General features: G+C 47.7%; 1 protein-coding gene across 1 annotated transcript in view; it reads right to left on the reverse strand.

The window, feature by feature from the left end:
- ST3GAL1 (ST3 beta-galactoside alpha-2,3-sialyltransferase 1) overlaps positions 1 to 8,276 on the reverse strand; it is a 117,201-nt gene extending 108,925 nt beyond the window's left edge. Inside the window, exon 1 of the mRNA XM_033202965.1 lies at positions 7,313 to 8,276. The gene's annotated coding sequence lies outside the window, so the exon portion shown is untranslated. The remainder of the gene's footprint in view (positions 1 to 7,312) is intronic.
- Between the last annotated feature and the right edge of the window lie 16,934 nt (positions 8,277 to 25,210).

Genomic DNA, 25,210 nt, shown 5'->3' on the forward strand with positions numbered 1-25,210 from the left:
ACTCACCCCCGCACCACCCTGTCTAAATCTTGACCTTCTCAGGAATCAAAACTAACATTTGTTGAGAGACCTTTACTGAATAAACCTGTTTAGTTTTCACATCAACTGTACAAAGTGTGCCCTTATGACAGAAGAGGAAGCTGAGACATAGAAAAGGTCAGTAATTCCATCATGAAGTAATAAACCTCTGATTGAAACCCAGGCAAACCTTAACACTTAAACTATTCTGCTTCTCATTAAGATGCTACTGATAACAATTTAAAGGTCTTCACAACGTCTTACAATGGATGTTCTTACTTTACTAGGGCTGATAAGACACAATGGGTTAAAATGTGGGCTCCCACCAGCTGTGTGACCTTAGGCAAGGGGGTTACCCTCCAGTTCCTGGGCATCCTAAGTGCCAACTGGTAATCTCGTGACCACCCCCTCTCCACCCCCGGCTGTTGCAGATTCAAATGAGATGACAGCTCTGTGTGCGTGTGTGTGTGTGTTTGTGTGTGTGTGTGTGTGTCTACTCAATCTGCCCTCCAGGCCTGCTCCTAATCCACCTCCACCTTGTCCTGACCTGGGGGGCTCCATCAAGGAGCTCCCTGCCTTTGGCCATTGGGTGGGTTCAGATCTTGGTGCCACAGAATTGCACAGGGCAGGCCAGAGGAGAGCAAGGTTGCAGGGTTAGTCCGCCTGGCTCCTGTCCTGCCAAGTTGAGGAGGGGGCTTGTGGTCTCTCTCTTCCAGAGGCTTCTGGCAACTACTGCGATGCTCTCCCGGTTCCCCTAGCCCATTCCCTGCCATGCCACTTCTCCTGGGGCTGGTAACTGGGCCCAGGTGCTACAGCATCCCTTGCTGACTTCTCTGAACCAGGGCACCATCTCTGCAGGCACACCTTTATTCAGACCCTCCATTCAATGCTTCCTGCTGAACTCCAGAATGATAAGATGCTCAATATTTGGCACTACTGGGTATACATGAAACTATAAAAAGTAGATGCTGCTAAAATTCTTATCAACAAGGCAGGTTCCTGTGCTTCATTTTGTGGGGTCCTCCTAACTCTCCTGTAATAGAGAGAGTGGGAATTTATACTACCATCTCCCAGCTGAGGAAACGAAGGGTCAAAGAGGTTAAACAATGTGCCCAAGGTCCCCAGCCCGGAGCAGATGGGACAGGGCCAGGGCCCAGGAGTTCTGTGCCCTTGGCCAGCAGTTTCCCTGCAGGGATTCCCCTGACTCTGTGGAAAACACCTCAGCTCCAGGGCCCTCTCTCACAGTTGTCCCAGGTGCGAACCACAATAGCGTTCACTGCAGGTGCCTTGAACTTTGACACAAGTCTCATCCCTGCTGGCCAGCCAGGCCACACAGGAAGAGCTCCCGCTAGGTGGCCAGGCTTCATGATGCTGGGCACCTCAACCACCTTATGCTACCCCCCACCTCCCTCGTGTGTCCCTGCTCCCGGTAACAGTGCTTTGGGTGGCTTAGGCCAGGGTTCTGTCTAACGAGTAATTCTGTGTCCTGCCCGAGGGACAAAGAAGCCAGAAGTTTGATATAACCTATAGGAATGAGAGAAGCATGCTGCCCCAACACAGTCATTAGGCCTTGCTGCTTCCAGGCGGATCATTCACAAACCATCTTACCTTCAAATCAGCCTCCTCATACTTCAAAAGTGCTTTTCCAGGAGTTTTCCAAAACTTCCTGCCTTCAGTCAACTCCTCCATTTCCCGCAGGCTCTGTCCTGAGGAGTGCTCCATGCGATCACTTTCTCTTATAAACAGACTTAATGCAACTGGAGTCAGGGAGGCTCTGGGACTCCTGCATACACAACTCTCCCACAAGAATCCTCTCCCTTAATCTTCCTGGCGTCCCCTGCATCCCCTGCATTGCAGGGGGCGATCACCCACATGCACCTCAAACCTGGCTCACAGAAATGCAGGGACTTGCTCCAGCTCACCCAGCCAGCCTGGCTAATAGCACCCCCTTGAAAACCTGGGCGCTTTCTCCTACCTGCCACCTGCCATGCGATTTAAACCCACCCTCCCAAATCAGCTATGAAAATCTGAGATAAAGTATATGGACGGGCATTAAAAATAAAGCACTAGGCCGGGCGCGGTGGCTCAAGCCTGTAATCCCAGCACTTTGGGAGGCCGAGATGGGCGGATCACGAGGTCAGGAGATCGAGACCATCCTGGCTAACACGGTGAAACCCCGTCTCTACTAAAAAAATACAAAAAATTAGCCGGGCGAGATGGCGGGCGCCTGTAGTCCCAGCTACTCGGGAGGCTGAGGCGAGAGAATGGCGTAAACCCGGGAGGCGGAGCTTGCAGTGAGCTGAGATCTGGCCACTGCACTCCAGCCTGGGCGACAGAGCGAGACTCCGTCTCAACAAAAAAAAAAAAAAAAAAAAAAAAAATAAATAAATAAAGCACTAAGTTCTATTTTATTTTTTTTTAAAGGCAAATGCAAAGCAGCCACTCTGTTTTATACACGGGCATTCCAACGCTTGGAGGCTCTCATGGTGTAGAAACTTGCAGCCTGGCTGTGAGGCAACAATTCCTCCCACACAAACCAGAGATCAGGACCTACGGAGGGAAAAGAGGCCAAAGCATTGAACCTCTAAAATTCCCAATTCCCTTACCTCTTCAGAACCATGTGGAACAGGATTACAGCCAATTTGTTATTTATTTTACTTTATTATTATTATTTTGCACACACAGGGTACACGACACTTTGATATTGAATGTATTCAAGAAGATACCTTTGCTCTTTTACAGTCTGACTCATCCATCTCTAGAACACCTTTCTGCGGGCCCCTTAAGGTGGAGGGACCTTTTCCCTTCTCCGTTCCCATTTTGCTTAGCACCTGTGTATTTCTACATGCAGCCTGACTGGGTATGTCCTTGTGCCCCTCCCCAGGGCACTGTGACCTCTGGGACAGCAAGGAACAAGGACCGAGTATTCTTTCCTCTCTGTATCTTAGCATTTTGCATGGTGCTCCTGGAAGGTAATAAGTTCCCAGTAAATGTTGGCTCAACTGAAATCAAAACAACCCAACCACCACCAATAACAAGACCAAATAAACAATAAAACCCCAGATTTTATAGTTCATTGACTTCCCCTCTGAACCTCGATATTTTTGCATTAAAGCGAAAGGGTTGACCAAAGCGATGTCTAAGGTCATGTTCAGCTTGTAGATGGGAAGCAAAACAGGCCCTGGTGAGATTACTGGGGTTCTTTCTGCAATATGCACCATTTGGGAGCCCCCACAAATGGCACCCTGGCTCTGTCAGTTTTCAGACCTCAGAGTCTGAAACTTCTGAGACTCCTTTCAAAAATCTAGTGTTGAGAACTGCTAGAAAATGACTTTGCCAAGGGAGTGTGGGCTCTGAATGGTCCTGGCCATTCTTTGAGAGGGGAGATGCCCTTGGCATGGGGTAGTAGACAGTCCAGCTGCCCTAAGCCAGGGCTGTCTGTGATACCAGGAGGGTTTTGAGGGTGATGCTGGCTGAAGCAAACATAAATGAGGTGGTGGCTGTCTTCACAAAGAGAAGCTTTTAATGGACCCACAGTGACGGGCAGTAGAACTCTAAAGCCTCTTTTTTTTTTTTTTTTTTTTTTGAGACAGAGTCTCTCTCTGTTGCCCAGGCTGGAGTGCCATGGCACGAGTTCGGCTCACTGCAATCTCCACCTCCCGCGTTCAAACGAGTCTCCTGCCTCAGCCTCCTGAGTAGTTGGGACTACAGGCACCCACCACTATGCCTGGCTAATTTTTGTATTTTTAGTAGAGGCAGGGTTTCATCATGTTGGCCAGCTGGTCTCAAACTTCTGACCTCAAACGATCCATCCACCTCTGCCTCTCAAAGTGCTCGGATTACAGGCATGAGCCAGTGTGCCCAGCCAAGCCTCTCATTTTGAGAGTGAAACTAAGACCCAGACCCGAGTTGCAAAGTAACTCAGCGCTGCCACTGGAACTCAAATGCAGGCTCTCACGGGGCCCCAGTCTGGGCTCCTGTGACCAAATCAGAGCAGAAGAGAGCTCTCAGCTCCTCAGGTGTGCCAGCAGGGATGCTGAAGTTTCCACACAGGCTACACAGCTGAACAAAGCTGCATGTAAGTCTTATTCTAGAATTCTTTGTGACCGGGCCAGCTCTTCCATCGGCCTGTGGAGTGTGTGCACACAGGCATGCAGAACTCACTGGAAAGCTTTTACAAGATGACTGGTGGATTCTATTTTTTGCTTTCCTGGTTGCTTTTTGTGATGTGGGAGGGGCCTAGAGTGAGGGTTAATGTTTAGATCCCTGGCCAAAGCTCTACCCAAATATAAACCCTTTGAGTCAGCAACCTTCTACACAGGAACTGACTCAAGTAAGGTTAACTGATCAGAAGGCTCAGAGTCACACATGGGAGAGGGCTCCTCCTTGGGCAATGTCAGCTGCCTGCCTTTGGGTGGTGTTCTGGCTTAGGGGCTGCTTGGTTGTGAGCGGAGACAGATCTACCTCACCCCCAAAGACCCAGGACCTAGAAGGACTCCTTCCTGTCACGCTCACAGACGACTTCATCCCCATAAGAAGGGCTTCCAGATCAGTGACAGCCAATTCTGAGTGCCACCAGGGAAGTGGGGCAGCACAGCCCTGTCCACAGTCATCAGGAAGGCTGTTCAGAAGGCAGTTTCCGCCTGCTGCTGCAGAGCTTGGAGGAATAGACTCCCTCCATACCCCTTAAGAAACCCTCTGCCATCACTTCTAGCAACACTTCCTGTTTTTCTCTCTCACCCTGGGTGGGGTGCTGTGGCCTCCCAGCCAGGGAGGTAGGCGACAAAGGCCCTGCTCAAGCCCAGGCCCTGGCCTTGCCCAATCGGACCCCAAACAGCAAATGCTGGCCCAGAAAAATGCAGTGAAAGCAAATTTCACGGTTTGTGGGATTTTGAAAAGGCAGGAGAAGGAGCCCTCTATTCATTCTTTATTTAGCAAAAAGTGTACGATGGAACTTTTTTCCCCCTAGACCTGAAGTCAAGGTATACACATACACACATATAGAGTATGAACTACCTATATATACACACATTCACTTAATTACATGTATTATAGCCACACGCTGTCTATTCTGCAGAACGTATTTTGGAGAATGTATTATTGGCCTCATTTTGCAGATATGGAAACTGAGATGCCGAGAGGTTAAGTCTGGCGACCAAAGTAAGAGAGACGGGAGACTAGAAGAGACCCCACGCTGTACCCAGACATTTGCAGAGGCGGGGGGGCACGGAGTGGTAAACTCTGGTCAGTCATTTCGGCCAACCGTGGGATTTCAGAAAACAGCCGGCAGGGGTCCTAATGTTTGGGGCAGGAAGGGGAGGTGCGGGAAGGCACTGTGAGGAACTCCAGCACTGGGCGCCCCTTCCCCACCGCAGAGACAAGCGGCAGTTTCCATAGCAGCCGGCAGGGGGCAGTGCACCTTGCCTTTTCGAAGCCTCCGGGCGCTTCGGCAGCGCCCGGTAAAGAAACCAGGAGGCTCCGCCCGCAGCTTCTAGGAATAGGCAAGTTGAGCTCCGCACGTAGTAGGTGCTCCAGGCACGTCTAGAAGCCCAAAGGGCTTGACAGATACATTTGAACTCCATTTTAGAGACTGGAAGGGAAGAAGGGGGCGTCCCGGCCCCTGCCAGCACCTTCCACCTTGGGGCCTTGTCAATGAACACAGCGTTAGCACCTACGACGTGCCAGGCGCCCTGGCGACTACTGGAAATCCAGGCTCCCCTCTCACCCCGTTTTCCTCGTTGGCGAGTCGGCCTCGCCTCCTCCCCCTATCTCTTCCTCTCACCACACACACCCAGCCGCAGAGCGGGGGTGGGCGCTCGCTGTCTCCCTGGAGAACCAGCTCGTCGCCAACTTGCGGGACTTGGGGACCCGCGAAGGGGAGAAGTCGGGAGAGGCCAGGGGTGTCCGGAAACAATCACGAGAAAGCTGGGCGAATGCCTGATGCAGGGACACGGCGAGCCAGTCACTGCCCCCAGGGTCACGGCTGTCTCCCTCTGCGGGACTCGCCCGGCCCACGGGACGCAGTGACCTGCCCAACCCCCACCCCCTAGCGCGCTTCTGGGCGCGCACGTGTCCCCTCGCCGAACGCACCACCGAGCCCCGCGCGTGGTACGGCCGGCGAGGACCCTCGCGTAGGAGGGAGGAGCGAGTCAGGGCTCCAGACGACGAGCAGAGCCAGACGATACCCACACGCTTCCTGGGAGACCTGGCTGCAAGGCCAGGCTAAGGCGCGCTCCGGAGTCTCTGTGCCAAGCCGGGGCGCAAGCTCAACCCCCATCTCAAGTTCAGCCGCTCTTCCTCCCGCAAGGTCACGCTTAAACACTCGCGCAGAGAAAGGAGGAGCGGAAAGTTGCGCCACTGTCCCCATTTCAAACTAACTGTACCCTGACCAGGGCGCCTCGCCCCAGTGTCACCGCTGTCCGTCCCCGTGCGCTCCCAGAAGGGGTGGGTGGCCCTGCCCCCACGCAGGTCACATACACGACAGACCCAGGCAAGTTGCTAACTTTTGTCAGATTATTTCTCGGGAGCTGCGGCGCCTCACGGGGTTGGGGCGGATTCGGAGTTTCGAGTTTGCCACTAACACTACTCGGGCCGTGCTCCCCTTGGCCCACCCGCGTCCCCCACTGTCCGCCACGCCGCGTTCAGCTCTCTTGTTCCGGGTGCCAACTTCACCCCTAGATCCGGAGCAGCGTGCGCTGAAGGCGTCCCCGGGGCGCTACCCACCTCCCAGGTCTTCGCCTGCTCGCAGCGGATTGGGGGACTCGATCCAGATACTGTCCCACGGCCGCTCCTCCAGAACACTGGCGGCCTCCGCGGTGTCCCAGCCTGTGACCCCAAATCCGCTCGAGAGCGCCTGAGCCCGGCCACCCAGCGAGATCTCCTCCCACGGGCGGCCCCAGCGGGGGAGATTCCAGCCCGGTGCCGGGTGCAATGTCACTGGGGTTGCTTTCGGGAATCGCTGCCCGGGACTTGGCGTAGGTTCCCCGCAGAGCTCCAGGCAGTTCCTCCAGTGTCGGCCAGACCCCTAAGCCCGAATCTCCACCCCGACCTTCTTCCTCTCCCAAACCCCGGGTGGTCGCCGCAGCTAAGGAAGGAGTCTCACTACGAATCCTAGGGTCTTCAGTCCCAGCTCCGCAGTCACACCCTCCTAGTCCCCTCCCCATCCCTTCAGTTCCCGGGTCCAGACAATCAACCCTCCACTCCGAAAATCCACAGGAAACTGCCCGAGCCCCAACTCCGGCGGACGCAGCCCCCGCGCACCCCGAGCAGGGTTCGCCTCCACGCGCGCACTCACCACGGCTGGAGACAGGCTGGAGTTTCCGGGATTTGGGCATGAGGGGGTTCGGGGGAGAATAAAGGGGTGTGGGTGTCCCAGACACTCGCCCCCTTCCCAGCTCACATCCTCTCTTCCTTTTCTCTCCGCTCTTCTTCCTCCTCCTCCTCCTCCCTCCGGTCTAGGGCTCTTTGTCTTTGCAAAGTGTCGAAACTGTCTGGCATAGTGGGTTCCGCCGGCGGAGGCTGGAGCCGGGGAAGCGAGGAGGCGGGGTGAGGGTGGGAGAGGGCTCAGGAACACCTTCCCCCGAGTGTAACGGGAGTGAAAGGCGGGGCGACCAAAGAGGGGCCGCCTTCCCAGGCCGGCCGGGGCCGGGAGCCAGGGCGCTCCAGAGCTCAGCCAGCGCCTCCCCTGCGCGCGGCCCTCCCCTTCCTCCGCCCAGTGCCCGCCCCTCCCGACCCTGCGCCTCCGTTCGGCCCCGCCCACCCCCACTCGGCTCGGCTTTCCCTTAGCTCCGGGCTTCCTGCAAGCCGAATTTAGCTCTGCCAAGCCACGTGGACCGCAGCGGGCTCGGCAGAGGCCGAGCCTGGGAGACGCCGGAGGCGGCGGCGGCTGCGCGGGGACCTGATCGGCGCCCCGAGAGGAGCCCCCCGCTCCCCGGACGCCGCCCTCAAGCTGGCGGGGCTAAGGAAGAGCGCCCGGGCGGGCCGGGAGCCACTGAGGTCCGTTTCAGGAAGAAGACGGGCACGCACCGAGAGGATGGCAGTGCCCAGAAGAATTCGAGTCGGGGGCACGGTGGGGAGAAGGGGCCGATCCCCTGCTGGCGACCGGGCAGAGCCACCCATTTCCTCTAAGGGCGCGGGACTCGAGGTGGGATTTAGGGAGGGGAAAGGGAGGAGCGTGGGCTGGAGGACTTTTGCGGCCAGAACCTCGTTCAGAGCCACAGAGCCGGGCGCTGCGGCCGGCCCTGGTCCCGGACCCGGCCTGCCACCGCTTTTTCCTTCTAGATGCGGAGGCTGCGGCTGGGGCTTGGGGTTTGCGGATTAAGCTTGCAGTTATTTAGCCCTCCCTTTTTTACAGGGAAGCGGGGGCGGTGGAGACTTATTTTGCTAAATGGCAGAGTGCAGGACTTTGATGCTAAATGCAGTACACAAGTCATGTAAATCTGGTTTTACGGTTCTTAGCCGCTTACTGAGACTACCTCTTCGGCAACTTTTGGGAGGAATGTTAGAGGAAAGAGGTACAGTTGGCACAGTTTGGCTTTAGGGTCATTGCATCCTTCCAGCGCCCCTTGCTCCAGCTGGAGAGAGATCAGCCTTTTGCAGTGGAAGGGGAGAGTCCCTCGGCCTTTGTTTCATCAGAGGGCTGCTGTAGTACAGGGATTCAGGCCAGGGCCCGCGTGGCCAGACTTCTTGGTTCAAATTCTGCACTGCCACTTAACGGATGTGTGAGCTTGGGCTAGTGACTGAACCTCCCAGCCTAGGTGGCTCTGTGCCTCGGTGTCTTCATCTGTGAGAACCGACCTAAGAAATGTCTGCCTGATAAAGCTGTTGTGATCAGTTAGTGAATTCGTACACATAGAACCTTTGGAACTGTCTTTGACATGTAGTAAGTCAACTGTGTAGATGGTGGGTTTCTCCAGTGCCAGGTCCCTGCCCATAGCAGGAAGATGACCTGCCCTAGAGGCTAGCTAGGGTGTTTGGGAAGACTTCAGGGACTTGGGAGAGAAAAGGAGAAATATTCAGGGATGAGAAAAGTAGAAGAGAAACCAGCTTTTAAAAGGAGGAGGAGAGAGAATGAGAAAAATAACTACTAGAAAGGGAAGGAAAAGATGAATAGCCTTTTAGGAGATTCTGGACCTGCTCTGAGACCTCTTGCCTGAGGCCCTTGGTTTTTGAAAGAATTCTAGAGAAGGGGTGAGCCCTTTTGTCTGCCTGGACACATCCTGTGGGCTTTTCTCTTTCTGAAACACGGGTCAAGGTGTTCACTGCATCTACAAACTGCTTGTGTGCATGGGAGGAGGGGGGCAGAGAGTTCTACTTGCATCAGCTACTGTCCCTTCCAGCAGCAGCGTCTTCCAGCAAGGAAGAGCTTCTAACATGCACCAGACTTTTAGCTTTGGCTGGGAATATCATCTGGGCCAATAAAGAGTTTTTGGATGAAATAACAAAAGTGTTGTTTATTGTATAGATCAAATAATGTATAGGAACATATTTGAAAAATAGAAAATGCTATACTCATGTAAGACTACACTACGATAGCCTAGTAGATTCTATGGAAAGAGGATCAGATTTGGCAAGTAAGGAGCCCCAGGTCATCCAGCTGTTTCACTGCAGCCAAGAACCAAAAGCAGCTCTGTTTTAGCTGAGTTCTTACTGTACGTATTATATGTGCAATACTGGCAGTGCAGTAGTTTTGCTTATACAAGCATCACCACAAACACGTGAGTAATGCATTGAGCTGATGTTCTGATCACTAGGCACAGGAGTTTTTCAGCTACATTAGTGTATTGTGAGACCACTGTCTTATATGCATGTGGTCCATCATTGACCGAAATGTCATCCAATGCATGACTATATATATGAATAGTGTTATGAATAGTGTAGATTGTATGGGTTCTGCCAAATAGTTCTGCTATCTCAAATGCCCACCAACATTCTCAGGGTTGGAGGGAGGCTTCAGGACCATGTCTTGGAAGTTCTCCTGGATGACTCGATAGTGAGATGGAAATTCTTTATTAATTGACATTATGGTGAAACACACATAAATCACCACCTTATTTGAATAAAAGGTTGTACATCAGATGCATCTTTAGTCGATCTCTGAAGGGTTAACCTGGGCAAGGCCTTTTCTGAAAGCCCCACTTTGTTTCTGTTATGTTTCTTCCCAGGTAACAGAGACAGCCTCTCCCTCTCCTTTTGTTTTTCCTGAGTTGTGACATTCCATGCAAGTAGCACTCTTAACACCCCCTTTTAAGACCCCTTCCAGGGGTTGTATGTCAGAAGTGTGTACATGCATTTCTCTTTGTCACCCTGAGTGTATCTCCCATCACATCCTGCCAGAGAACAAGGAGTCACAGTCATTACTGGGAGTGTCTGCACAGCGGGTCCCCGGGGAGCCCTGACATTGATTTACTGCATGCTGCCACCTCCTACCTTTTTGGAGCACCAGCAAAGCTCTCAGTAATGATGGTTAAGGAAATTGATTTCATCCTTTCCCTACCCCCCTTTCTTGGCACAGCAGAGTGGAAAGATCCTAATGGGTTCTGATCCCATTTGGGTGATTGTGCAGAAAAGAAAAGGGCTGCCTCACTTGTGAGAGATGAGTTCAGAGGTGCTGGGCACAGCACACGGTGTTTTGTGTTTTAGACAGTGTTTTCCTTAGGGCTCTTGGGACTGTGAGGAACTCACTCAAGTTTCCTTAGAAAAAAGAGTTTTAACGTAGAGATGTGCCGACTGAAGCTGAAAACAAGCTGGAAGGAGAGAGAGCCCATCTCTGTGTCTCTGTCTCCCTCCTGGCCCCACCACTGCCCGCCCTCCCCTCTCTGCTCTGTTCCCTGCCCACAGGCTTTCTCTGTTAAATCCTGGGGTCTGTTCTAAAGTTTTCTGCATGTTTACGGCCCCAGCCTTTCTGCATCCTGGCAATTGTGGAAACAATCTTTTCAGCTTCACTCCCCACTGTGGTTCCACCAGGTGTTTTAGTTTTTCCAGGAGAGGAATCTAACTGACAGGCCTCATCTACAGAGTCATGAACCACCAATCCAACACTGAATGGACTGCCCAGGCAGCCTGAGCCCACCTCGTGAATGACTCTGCAGAAGGACAGTCCTCCAGGAGATGTTGCATTAGAGGGAGTGTAGGAGACATGGTCCTGACTCTAAGAATCTTGGCAGACATTTGAGGTAGCAAAACTATTTGGCAGAACCCAGCTACATTTTTCACATGTACAGTTGTGCATTGCATAATGACGTTTTGGTCAACAAAGGAATGCGCATATGACGGTGGTCCCCTGTGATGGCACTGATAAATTCCTGTCACCTAGTGGTGTAGCTGGCATAACATCAACTCATCGCATTACTCATGTGTTTGTGGTGATGCTGGTATAAACAAACTTACTGCACTGCCAGTATGGCGAGCACAGTACGCACAGTACATAATACTTGATAATGATAATAAACAGCTATGTTACAGGCTTATATATTTACTATACTGTACTTTCAATCATTTTAGAGTGTCCTTCTTCTGCTTATAAAAACCAAGAGTTTACTGTAAAACAGTATTCTGTGTCATACCGGCAGTGGCCTTATTCGTCTCATTTTTTCCTGATCGCATCATTTTCTCTTGTGCTTGATTTAATCTCATGCTGTTTTGTTCCTCATGGTCCCTAAGCATACAGAATCCATGGCTAATGTTGCCAAAGAGAAGCCACATTGAGTGATTGTATTAGTCCATTGTCACACTGCTAAGAAGGACATGCTTGAGACTGGGTAGTTTACAAAGGAAAGAGGTTTAATAGACTCAGAGTTCAGCATGGCTTGGGAGGCCTCAGGAAACTTACAATCACCACCGATGGGGAAGCAAACACATCCTTCTTCACAAGGCAGCAGGAGAGAAAAGAATGAGTGCCTGGTGAAGGGAGAAGCCCCTTATAAAACCAGATCTCGTGAGAACTCACTATCATGAGAACAGGATGGAGGAAACTGCCCCTATGACTCAATTATCTCCACCTTGTCCTTCCCCTGATGCATGGGTGTTATGGGAACTAGCAATTCAAGATGAAATTTGGGTGTGGACACAACCAAACCATATCAGTGATTGAGCTGGAAATGAAATTAAAAGTGATTAAAGACCACCGAGGTGGAAAATTGGTGATGGTTATTGCTCGCCAGGCAAGTAGGTCGCATGCCATCATAGCTACAATCTTGGAGAAGGAGAACAAAGTGACAAAAGTTGAAACTATCTGCTTCATTGAAGGCAATGGGACTATCAACAATTTAAGAAGGGCCTATACTAGATATAGAGACATTTCCTATGACCCAGATTGAAGACTAGACTGACACACAATTGTATCCCACCCAGCCCCATGATGATCCCAGCCAAAACAGAAAGTTTGTGATGTTGAAAGAAAAGGCTGGATTTGACTAGCATGTTGAATTTACTGCTAGCTTTGGGTGGTTTAAACGACTGAAGAATCATTCTTTATTATATAATGTGAAAGTGAGTGGTGAGTCTGTGAGTGCTGATGTGAAGGCAGCTGAAGAATTTTTGGAAACTGTAGATAAGCTGACTGGAGGAAATTTACTTGCCAGAGCAAATCTTCAATATGGATGAAACCTCCTTATTCTGGAATGGGATGCCTGAAATGACTTTTATCTATAAGGAAGCCAAGTCAATGTCAGGTTTCAAGGCTTTGATGGACAGGGTAACAGTCTTGCATGGGGGAAATGGTACAGGCTACTAGTTGAAATCCTTCGTGGTCTGGCCCAGTGAGAACCCCAGGGCCTTCAAGCATAGCACTAAGCACATACTGCCCGTGGGCTACAGGAGTAGCGAGAAGTCATAACGGATGCAGCTCCTTTTCGAGGATGCTCTCCTGCATTGCTGTACCAGTGAAAGGAAAAGCACTGTTGGAAGAATGATCCATCTTTCAAGATTTTACTTATTATTGATAATGCTCGCACATGTCCTCTTTTTTACTGATGATCTTCATCCCAATATCAAAGTGATATTTCTTCCTCCAGGTACCACCTCTTTGATCCACACAATGGATCAAGGAGTTATAGCAACTTTTAAGTTCTACTACCTGAGGAGGGAGGACTTTTGCCCAGTGCCATACTGCAGTGGAGGAAGACACTGAGAAGACTCTGATGAAATTCTGAACAGCATCAAGAACCTTGTTTAGGCTTGGAGTATGTCGCTAAGGACTGTAGGAATGGCACCTGGAAGATGACACGCAAGAGGTTTATCAATAACTTCGAAGAATTTGCCAAGGATGAGGAAGTTGCAAAAATCAAGAAGGCTGTGGTTGAGATGGCAAACAACTTTAACCTGGGTATGGATGAGGATGACATTGAGTAATTCCTTGAGGGAGTTCCTGAGGAATTGACTAATGGGTTGCTTTTGGAACTGGAACAGGAGTGCATAGCTGAAGAAGAGGTAAAAGGAAAAGAAAGTGCAGGAGAAAGGAAAAAAGAACTCCCAAGAACACTCACAGCGAAGGGTGTAGCAGAAGTTTTTTCAGACTCCAACAAGCTCCTTAAGAAGTCTGAAAACATTGGCACCAAAACTGAAAGGTTTTCACTAATAGACAGGAAAGTTCATGATGCATTATCTGCCTACAAGCAAATCCAGGATTCAAAAAAAACACCCTTTGAGCTGGAGCTTCAAAGCACAAAAAAAAAAAAGGACAAAAGAAGCAAACCAAGCAAACCACCATGGACATAGTTGTGAGTCTATTAGTGACGGGGATACATTCTGAGGAATGCATTGTTAGGCAATTTCATCCCTGTGCCAGCATCATAGTGTACTTATACAAATCTAGATAGTAAAACCTACTGCACACCTGGGCTATATGGTTTAGCCCATTCCTCGAAGGCTGCAAACCTGTACAGCATGTTATTGTACTGAATACTGTAGGCAATCGTCACTCCATGGTAGGTATGTATCTAAATGTATCTAGACATACGAAAGGTACCATAGAAAAACAGCATAAAAGATAAAACCAGTATGCCTGTATAGGCCACTTACCATAAGTGGAGCCTGTGTTACTGGAAGTCGTTCTAGGTTGAGTCAGTGAGTGAGTGGTGAGTGAATGTGAAAGCCTAGGACATTGCCATATACTATTGTAGACTTTATGAACACTGTACACTTGGGCTACAATGAATTTATAAAAATATGTTTTTCTTCAATAGTAAATTAACTGTAGCTTATTGTTACTTTTTGTACTGTATACACTTTAACTTTTTTGACTTTTTTATAATAATACTTAGCTTAAAATAAAACATTTTGAACAGCTGCACTAAAAATATTTTCATTTTCTTTCTTTTTTTTTTTGTGATGGAGTTTCGTTCCTTCGCCCAGGCTGGAGTGCAGTGGCATCATCTTGGCTCACTGCAAGATGAGCCATCCTCAATCATGTGAGCCGTCCCCCAGGTTCAAGTGATTCTCCCGCCTCAGCCTCCCAAGTAGTGGGGATTATAGGTGCACACCACCATGACTGGCTAAGTTTTGTATTTTTAGTAGAGTCAAGGTTTTGCCATGTTGGCCAGGCTGGTCTTGAACTCCTGATTTCAGGTGATCCACCTGCCTCAGCCTCCCAAAGTGCTAGGATTACAAGCATGAGCCACTGCACCCGGCCTAAAAATATTTTCTTTATATCCTTATTTCACAAGCTTTTTTCTATTTACAGATTATTTATTTATTTACGTTTTAAACTTTTATGTTAAAAATTAAGACACAAATACCCACATCAGCTTAGGCCCACACAGCATCAGTCTTCGATATCACTCTCTTTCGCTGCATATCTTGAACCACAGGAAGGTCTTTAAGGGCAGTAACATGCATGAAGTTGCCATCCCCCAAGGTAACAGTGAGTGCCTTTCCCTGGAACACATCCTGAAGGTCCTGCCTGAGGCTGTATTACAGTGAACTCTGTGAGGTTTGCATAACCATGAAATTGCCTAATGACGCTTTTCTTGGAATGTATCTCTGTCATTAAGCCACTCCTGACGGTCTTAGACCCGAAATCTACGCTAAACCATCTGATTAGTCTCAGTCCATCCTACCTACCCTAATCTCTTTGTCAAAAATCAACTCATGAATGAGTAGCTTTAATCCCTGCTTGGACCACCAAGATAAAGAGATAAATATATTGAGTCTCCTAGGAAAAAAGTTTCTACGAGTAAGCCCTGAATATAGCTTATTTCTAACTGGACATGAACAAAAGATCATTTTTAACACAGTTGCTCTGAGAGGCATCTTTGTGCCCATGAAGAAAGCCAAATAAAACATTAGGTTCAGAGTCCTAATCACACAATACATGAAGTCTATTCTGGACTTTCTGTTTCATGAGTCAATAAAATTATTTTCTTACTCCACTTTAAGTCATGGTTCTGTTACTTGCAACAAAACGCTTGATAACGACAGTCAGATTAATTTTCCTGAAGCCCCTCTCCTTCCCTCAAGTCATTTCCAAGCTCAAAACCCTTAAAACGTTTGTGACTTCCCATTGCCTAGGGATGTAAGTCTGAATTTCTGAGTCTAGCAGTTAAGACCCTCCTTGGTGTGGTCCCAATGAATGTTTCTCACTTGTTTCTTTCCAATACTCCTCTTTACTAGCAGGCATGACTCGGCCCAGAAGCTCTGGTTAACTTGTATGTCAAGTTCTTAAAATCAACGTAGATCTCTATCTTGCTGGGCTAGTGAAGCCCCCAAGATATACAGAAGTCCAGAGGGCTAATGCAGGGTCTGATGTGAGGGAACTCTGACTCCTGGCAATCCTCACTACTTCTGCAGTGCCTTCCACTGTCCTAGGCTGCGAGATCCATAAGAATCATGGTTCCTAAGCTTCCTCATCATAGGGTCCAGCTAGCCCAGATACGTGTATTTCCTAGGATAGCCACAACCAACTACTACGAACTGTGTGGCCAGAAATAGCAGAAATATATTTTCTTACAGTTCAGGAGGCTGCAATGAAGGTGTTGCAAAAGTTGATTCCTACTGGAGACTCAGAGAGAAACTGCCATGCCTTTCTATATGACCTCATCTCAACTTGTTTAACCAATTACATCTGCAAAGACCCTATTTCCAAATAAGGTCAAATTCTGAAGATCCTGGTGAGCATGAATATTTCAGGGACATTATTCAACCCACTAAACCAGGGACACCGACATCTCCATGCCCACCACTGGAGCAGATGGCTTCCATTCTCTGTAGCTCCAGCTGACGGCCAGCCCTGGAAACCCTTTTCATCCTTTTCTTTCTGGTGTTCTCAGAAGCAGACTCCTGTCCCCCTTTTTTCATGTAGATGGATTTAAGTTTGATTTCCAAAAAGCTAGACCTTCAGTAACTTCTAATTTTCCCTAAGGTAGCAGTCCTTGAGGCAAGGAAACATTAAGGGCCTGACTGTAGGCTTGAAATGGGGGAAATGGAAATCTATAGTGGACAAAAACCACAAATGAATATTTGAAGTGTCCTGTCATACCTATTGCACCTGCATTCCACACACATCAGTTAATGGAACACCCATCATTCCTTCTAGAAGAGCCACCACCTGGCTTTGCATATGGACCACGAGTTTCCTGGAAGGCTGTCCACCACCTGAATCCCCTCCTCTCTAATGTGCACAGCTCTTCCTGAGGCAGCGGGGGCCATGGGGGTGGGTAGTGGAAGGGCTGCCCCCACCTGAGGCCTTTGCTATTGGCCCTGTACAGCCCTCATCCCTTCTGCTTATCCCTACTGGGTCTCCCTTAAAATCTGTCACCACTTTGCACCTTTGCAGTTACATGCTTATTAGGCTCTGTTTCCTGTTCGATGGACAGATCCTGAAGGAGAGGTGCAATCCTCCATTCATTCATTCAGCAGAAATTTTTTGAGCATTTACTCTGTGCCAGATACTGTGCTAAGTGCTGAAGCCATGCAGGTGGACATGACATAGTTCCTTGTCTCAGGGAATCCACAGTTTGATGAGGGACTGACAAATTTCCAGTTAGTTCTCCACATTTGGGCAGTGCTGTGACACGGTAACAAATGGCTGTAGTAAGACCTCTGGTGTCAGGTTCCCTGGGCTTTCACCGAGAACTGAGTGTGCAAGCCTAGTGTGTGTGCTGCCTCCCTAAGCCAGCAGAACCCTGAGAGCCAGAGTCTGGCTGTGTTTTGAGGGCAGTCAGAAGCTCTCAGAGAATTTTACACGGTGAGCGTTGGCAGATTTGCATGCTAGGCAGACACCTCAGGCAGCCTTGTGGCCATATGTCCAGACGAGAAGCAATGAGACCATAATTTCAATCATCTAAGAGCTGCCAGGACTCTGATCTAAGGACGTGGCAGAAGCCTAAAAAGAGGTAGATGAGTTTCGAAGAAGGTGAAATAGATAGATCACAATCATTTAGATCAGGGGCAGGAGGAGAAGGAAAAAGCTTGTATTTCTGTTTTCCATGAGAGCAAGCAGTGGCATTGCTAATTACACTGGCCCCTAACATCCATCTCTTACTTCTTTCTTGGAAGAGTTATTTTCGTTTTGTTTTTGTTTTGTTTTAAACATGCATGTGGTATCTGGAGAGGTAGCATCCATCTAGTATGGCAAGACTAGCATGAGAAAAATATGGGGTTAAAAGATAGAAAGCTCTTTGATCCTTGAAGGCATTCTTGAGCATTGGAATCGATGCCAGCAGTCTCCTATCTGGGGATCTATTCTCTGTTTTGGGAAAGAAAATATGCAACAATGTCTGGGCTGGGTGGCTCATGCCTGTAATCCCAGCACTTTGGGAGGCCGAAGGCAGGTGGATCACTTGAGGTCTGGAGTTTGAAACCAGCCTGGCCAACATGATGAAACCCCATCTCTACTAAAAATACAAAAATTAGCCAGGCATGGTGGCAGATGCCTGTAACCCCAGCTACTTGGGAGGCTGAAGCAGGAGATTTGCTTGAACCCAGGAGGTGGAGATTACAATGAGCTGAGATCACGCCACTGCACTCCAGCTTGGGTGATAGAGCGAGACTCTGTCTAAAACAGAGAGAGAGAGAGAGAGCAAGCAACAATACTCAGCCCTAGTCCTAGTTGTTCAATATATCATATGGAGGTTTCTTGTTACTTGCAACCCAGGTACAACCCTCACCGACACTCAGTGGATGGTGACAATCTCCAGAATGGGGCATCTGCCAGGATGGAGGAGAGGAGGCAGTATCATTTTTATTTGTCACAGTACTTTCTGTGCACCATTTAGTTGCAGCTGGTTCTAGATACTAATCCTGCCTGACAAACCATCCCAAAATTCAGAGACATGTAACTGATATTTCATTATAATCATGGAATCTGTGGGTCATAAATTTGGATGATATTCAGCAGGGATAACATGTCTCTGCCCCACCATATCTGGGAAGACTTGAAGCTGAGGGTAACTCACAGGAGTCACCTAGAGGCTTCTTCACTCATGTATGTAGGATCAGGAATGAGCTGACTTGAGGGCTGGACGCAGCAGGGACTGCCCACTGGAGCATGTCCCTGTGGCCTCTCCACATGCCTTGGGCTCTTTGCAGCAAGGACGCTAGACTGTGAGAGTGAGATTCCCTGGGGAACCAGGGGGAAGCCACGTACCTCTTGTGGCCTAGCTCCAGAAGTAAGGTAGCTTCTCTTCATTGAACTGTATTCCTTTTGATGGGGAGAATGGCAAAGAGTCTGTGGCCACGTTTTAGAAAGTCATATACAGTTACAGTCAGCTGCATTTTCAGGAGTTGGGGGCCAGACTGTATTCACAGCCAACAGTCGGAGGTGGAGCCAGATGTGGAGGAGATTGCCTGGGAATATTGCAGAAAATGAAAAGGGGGCCAAGGCTGGGGCCCCGCCGACATGATGATTCACAGGAAAGGCTAATGGAATGAATAATTCATTCAAGAACATGACTTTATATAGCGAATTCCCCAGGTCAGTGATTCTTTAGTCAGACCCAAGTAAGAGGATCTCAGTTGGCTGAGCCTCTAGTTACCTTTTGGAGTCAGACAGGAAACCCTTAGAATTCTGCTTCTCAAACCTTAACGTGCACCAGAGCCACTTCAGGAGGCTTATTCTAAATATAAACCCCTGAACCCCTTTTCAAAGAAATTCTCATTCAGTGGACGTTGAGATCTGAATGTTTTTGTCCCACTGCAATTCATATGTTTAGACCTGATTACCAGTGCAATGATATTAACGTGGAGCTTTTAGGAGTTGAGGAAATCATGAGGACAGAATGGAATTACTTCCCTCATACACGAGGCCCACGGAAGTTCATTTCCCGGTGTGAGGACACAGCTGGAAGGTGCCATCTATGAAGCAGAGAACAGGTATTCGCCAGACACCAAATAAGTTGGCATCTTGACCTTGGACTTCCCAGCCTCCAGAACTGCTGGCAGAACATTTCTGTTGTTTAGAAATTACCCAGTCTAAAGTATTTTGTTAGAGCAGCGCAAACAGACTAAAACAGGAGACCTGCAGTGCAGTCCAGGAATCTGTCTGTTTAAAACAAGTGCCTTCTGTCATGACTGTAGAGGCTGGGCCAACCACACTCACAGACAGTCCAGTCCTCAGCCACCCATGCATAAATCCCAAAGGGACAAGGCAGTCTTTTTGCTAAGATGTTCTGGCTTCAAGTCTTCTCTCTGCTGCTTTGCAGCCACCTGATTCTGACGGTTTCCCTCTCTGACATCCATGTTCTCATCAGATGTACAATGAGAAGGTTAAGTTAGATCAGTATTTTCCAACTATCCTCTATGGAACTTGAGGGGTTCCACATTGGACACCCATTTGCATCAATCAATTTAGCACATATTCATTGAATGTTTGCTGGATGTCAGTCCCTGGACTAGACGGTGGGCATGAAGTGGCATACTAGATGGGTACTGTGTGTGCTTCAGAGGGCTGACATTGTAAGAGAGAAGGCCAGGAATTACAAAATCAATGAATAATTATCATTATGGGACTGGGTGCAGTGGCACATGCCTGTAATCCTAGTACTTTGGGAGGCTGAGGCTGGTGGATCGCCTGAGATCAGGAGTTCGAGACCAGCCTGGCCAACACGGTGAAACCCCGTCATTACAAAATACAAATATTAGCCAGGCACAGTGGCAGGCATCGTAATCCCAGCTACTCAGGAGACTGTGGCAGGAGAATTACTTGAACCTGGGAGGCGGAGGCTGCAGTGAGCTAAGATTGTGCCTCTGCACTCCAGCTTGGGTGACAGAATAAGACTCTGTCTCAAAATAATCATCATCATCATCATTATGAAAGACACTTCAAAGGAGAAGCACTAGGAGCTGTGAGAAAAGGTAAGAAAGGTAAGAGACAATGAATGTCTTCATTCATTTCTGCTGCTGTAATGAAAGTATCCTAGACTGGGTCGTTTATAAACAACGTAAGTTTATTTTTCACAGTTCTGGAGGCTGCGAAGTACAAGATCCAGGCAATGACAAACTCATCGTCTGGCAAGGGGCTACTTTCTGGATCATAGAAGGTGTCATCTAGGTGTCCTCACATGGTGGAGTGACCTTGGACTTCCCAGCCTCCAGAACTGCTGGCAGAACATTTCTGTTGTTTGGAAATTACCCAGTCTAAGGTATTTTGTTAGAGCAGTGCAAACAGACTAAAACAGGAGACCTGCAGTGCAGTCCAGGAATCTGTCTGTTTAAAACAAGTGCCTTCTGTCATGACTGTAGAGGCTGGGCCAACCACACTCACAGACAGTCCAGTCCTCAGCCACCCATGCATAAATCCCAAAGGGACAAGGCAGTCTTTTTGCTAAGATGTTCTGGCTTCAAGTCCTCTCTCTGCTGCATGAAAGAGATGAAAGAGACAGACTCTGTGTCCTCATATGGTGTAAGGGACATAGGGACACACTCACTCTCTAAAGTCCTTTCGTAAGGGCACTGATCCCATCTAGGAGGCACCACCTTTATGGCCTATTCACGTTCCAGAGGCCCTACCTCATAGGACCATCACCTTGGGTTTCAAGTTCCAATGTATGAAATTTACTAGGACACACACATTCAAAGCAAAGTAGCAGATAAAGAGAGCTGAAATTGTGTGTCTGGGTGTGTGTGTGTGATTCTGCTTGGGTTGTCATTTGGACACACTGTTCTCAGGATGGAAAACACTGGCTTAGGTGCTCTCTAAGGGCTCTTGCAACTGGACATCATAGTCCTTCTATGATTTTACCTCTAAGTCAAGTCATTTAGTCAGAATGAAATTACTGGATTTTAAATCTGTCTAAGACCCCCAGGTTACCACCTTGATTCTTGAAAATAAATTATGGAGCTCTTTAGGGATCAAAAATGTTCTATATCATACTTTGATGGCATTTGAAAATTAGCACTTTAACCTGGGAGATTGAGTGAGAGATCAGACAAGGAAAACTGAAATGCAGCCCTGCCTGGTGCAGGGAGCTGCAGAGCACAGAGGATGGAGATGAGGACTCTGGGCTCAGACATGTGTGGTCGAGAGCTCACCAGATGTGCTAGCCAAGTGATTTACATTTCTTTTTTTTTTTTTTTTTTTTTTTTGAGATAGAGTCTTCCTCTGTTACCCAGGCTGGAGGGCAGTGGCTCGATCTCAGCTCACTGAAACCTCTCCCTCCCAGGTTCAAGCAATTCTCCTGCCTCATCCTCTTGAATAGCTAGAATTACAGGCATGCACCACCACGCCCAGCTAATTTTTGTATTTTTAGTAGAGAGAGGGTTTCACCATGTTGGTCAGGCTGGTCTCAAATTCCTGACCTCAAATGATCCATCTGCCTTGGTTTCCCAAAGTGGTTTATGCTTTTACAGGCATAAACCACCATAGCCCCCCTGCAAGTGATTTACATTTTTATTTTATTTTTATTTTTTTGAGATGGAGTTTCACTCCGTCACCCAGGCTGGAGTGCAGTGGTCTAATCTTGGCTCACTGCAACCTCCGCTTCCTGGGCCCAATTGATTCTCTGGCCCCAGCCTCGTGAGTAGCTAGGATCACAGGCATGCGCCACCACGCCCGGCTAATTTTTGTATTTTTAGTGGAGATGGTTTTCACCATGTTGGCCAGGCTGGTCTGGAGCTCCTGACCTCAAGTGATCCACCCACCTAAGCCTCCCAAAATGCTGGTATTACAGGTGTGAGTCACCGCGTCCGGTGGTGATTTACATTTCTGAGTCTTTGGATTTACAACTGCAGAATGGGCATCGTGGTACCAGCCTCAGTCATTTTAAGAAAGATTATATAGAAAAAGTTACTAGCTCAGTGCCAGACGGTAAGCACTCAATAAATGATGGTTATTACTAATTTTAGTATCTTTCTTAAATATGCATTATGCTTGTCAACATATCTGCAAATGTTTTATAAAGGAGAATGGAAAATTACATCGTTTGAGAGTTGCCAAGTATCAGAAATCTGCCAGGCCAACTGCAAATCTCGGGGGAAGAAAGCCCTGTGATTCTTTTTAACATATGTGCCCGGCTGGGCGTGGTGGCCCACGCTTGTAATCCCAGCACTTTGGGAGGCCAAGGTGGGCAGATCACGAAGTCAGAAGATCGAGACCATCTTGGCTAACATGGTGAAAGCCTGTCTCTACTAAAAATACAAAAATTACCTGGGCGTGGTGGCACAAGCCGGTAGTCCCAGCTACTCGGGAGGCTAAGGCAGGAGAATCATTGAACCTGGGAATTGGAGGTTGCAGTGAGCTGAGATCGTGCCACTGCACTCCAGCCTGGTGACAGAGCAAGACTCTGTCTCAAAAAACAAAAAAGCAAAACAAAACAAAAACAATATGTGCCCATGGTGATAGCCTTAAAATTTTGAGCTTGTCCCATCCCTTTATTTTTTGCAAGGGAAAGCAGATTATTTTTCCCAGTTGAAACCAAGCATGAATATCCAAATTTCGGATATAAGATTTCCATGCTCAAAAAGAACGAAGTTGACATTCATATATGTTGTTGAAAAATAAAAGAGGGCTGGGTACGGTGACTCACACCTGTAATCCCAGCACTTTGGGAGGCTGAGGCAAGCAGATCACCTGAGGTCAGGAGTTTATGACTAGCCTGGCCAACATGGTAAAACCCCGTCTCTACTAAAAATACACAAATGAGCCAGGCGTGGTGGTGCGAGCCTGTAGTCTCAGCTGCTGAGGCAGTAGAATTGCTTGAACGTGGGAGGCGGAGGTTGCAGTGAGCCAAGGTCGTGCCACTGCACTCAAACCTGGGTGACAGAGTGAGACTCTGTTTCCAAAAAAAGAAAAAGAAAAGAGGCCTGGGAAAAAAATTATATGGATATCTTATAGTTTAATAGGTTAACTTTCTTTGAGACTAAACCTTCAAATCTTTTCCTTTTCCTTTTGCTTTTTTTTTTTTTTTTTTTGATACTTAAAACTATATAGAGAAAGTCCAAGCCAAGCCAAGCCAAGGAATACTTCTATCGCTTAGTGGTTTGTGGAATGAAGCTGCCTGTAGAAACTTGGGCAAGATGTTTAGCCTTAGCTTTCTTTTTTCTTTTTTTTTTGAGATGGAGTTTTGCTCTTTTTGCCCAGGCTGGAGTGCAATGATGCCATCTCGGCTCACTGCAGCCTCTGCCTCCCAGGTTCAAGTGATTCTCCTGCCTCAGCCTCCCAAATAACTGGAATTACAGGTGCCCACCGCCACGCCCAACTAATTTTGTATTTTTAGCAGAGACAGGGTTTTACTGGGTTTCACTATGTTGGCCAGGCTGTTCTCAAATTCCGGACCTCAGGTTATCTGCCCACCTCAGCCTCCCAAAGTGCTGGGATTACAGGTGTGAGCCACTGTGCCTGGCCTGCCTTAGCTTTCTTGTCTTTAAAATGGAGATGATGCTAGAATGAATCTTCTAAGACTGTTGCAAAATTCAATAAGGTGATGTATTAAATGAGCCAGGGACAAAGTAAGTGCTCAGTAAGTTAGCCAACTTACTAAAACTAGCTATTGCTATTTTTAAGTATATGATTTACCAAATATTCTGGTGTTGACTTACAAATTTTGAACTGCAAACTCATACAAAATACATAATAATGTTAGCTTCTTGCCTTGAATGATCTACATTTAATGATTCTGGAGGCAACTAAATCTATCTTGAAGTTACATTGGAAGCTATGTCCCCAGTTCTAGGAGATGTGATATCCTGCCACTGATTTTGGATATCAATAAGGTAAAACCATTTAAGTCATTAAGGTGCCTTAGGACTGTGTTCTATGGCCAGACATGGGGAGAAGGCTGAATTGTATCAAGCAGCCAAACAGCTCACTAGTGAACAATCCTGTGGGGAGTGGGAGCAAAGTCTCAGAATTTCATCTCTACAAATCATGTGCTAATGTCTGCAGTCATTAGGATTAAGTTTTGCTGCAGAAAATTCAAAGTAAGAGTGGCTTAATTAGATAGAAGTTAATATAGTCCTCTTATAAGTCTTTGTGGACAAGGCTGGTATGGCATTTTACAGTTCCAGGGACCTAGGGTTCATCCACCTTGTTGTTTTGCAATAGTAAATAATAAATACTATTCATCCCCAAGTTTACCTCATAGTCCAAAGTTGGCTGCTGCAGCTCCAGCAATCAAATCTTTATTCCAGGCATTTAGAAAGAGAGAGAAGAACATGATCTTTACCTTTCATGGCAATTTTACATATTACTCACAACATTACTTCTTACATTTCATCCCTCAGTCTTCTTCTAGTTGCCTAGTTGCAAGCAATGCTGGTACATCTAGCCTTTATCCCGGGAACACATGTGCCGAGGGGAACTGGCATTTAGGGGACAATTAGCAGTCTGCTTCAGGGTAAAAGTGGTTGGGTTACTAAACTTAGATCAGGCCACGGATGCAAAAACTAGTTTCATCTATAATGTGTGGATTTGGAGTTTCTTGTTGCCATAGATACTAGAAGTAACTAGAGAGAAGACTGAATATGCCTAACTGTGATGAAGAAAAAGTTATTCTTACACCTTAGACCTTGTGTCCTAGCAGAAAATCTCAGCCTGATAGATCATGAGTTCAGAATGAAACTTTCTTGTGATGTTAAACACGACTTGTTTATCTTTTCATGCTGGGAAAGTTTAGAATTAATTATATGGAGAGATTAGAAAGTAAATCACAGAAATAATACTGTACAGGAAATCAGCTTATGTTTGGTATTTGAGTTCTGTGTAATTTTTTAGAAAAGTTTTTGACATATTTGTAACTGAGTAGTAATTTGATTTAGATAT

The sequence above is a fragment of the Trachypithecus francoisi genome, unplaced genomic scaffold, assembly GCF_009764315.1.
Source record: "Trachypithecus francoisi isolate TF-2019V2 unplaced genomic scaffold, Tfra_2.0 Lachesis_group7, whole genome shotgun sequence".
NCBI classification, from domain to species: domain Eukaryota; kingdom Metazoa; phylum Chordata; class Mammalia; order Primates; family Cercopithecidae; genus Trachypithecus; species Trachypithecus francoisi.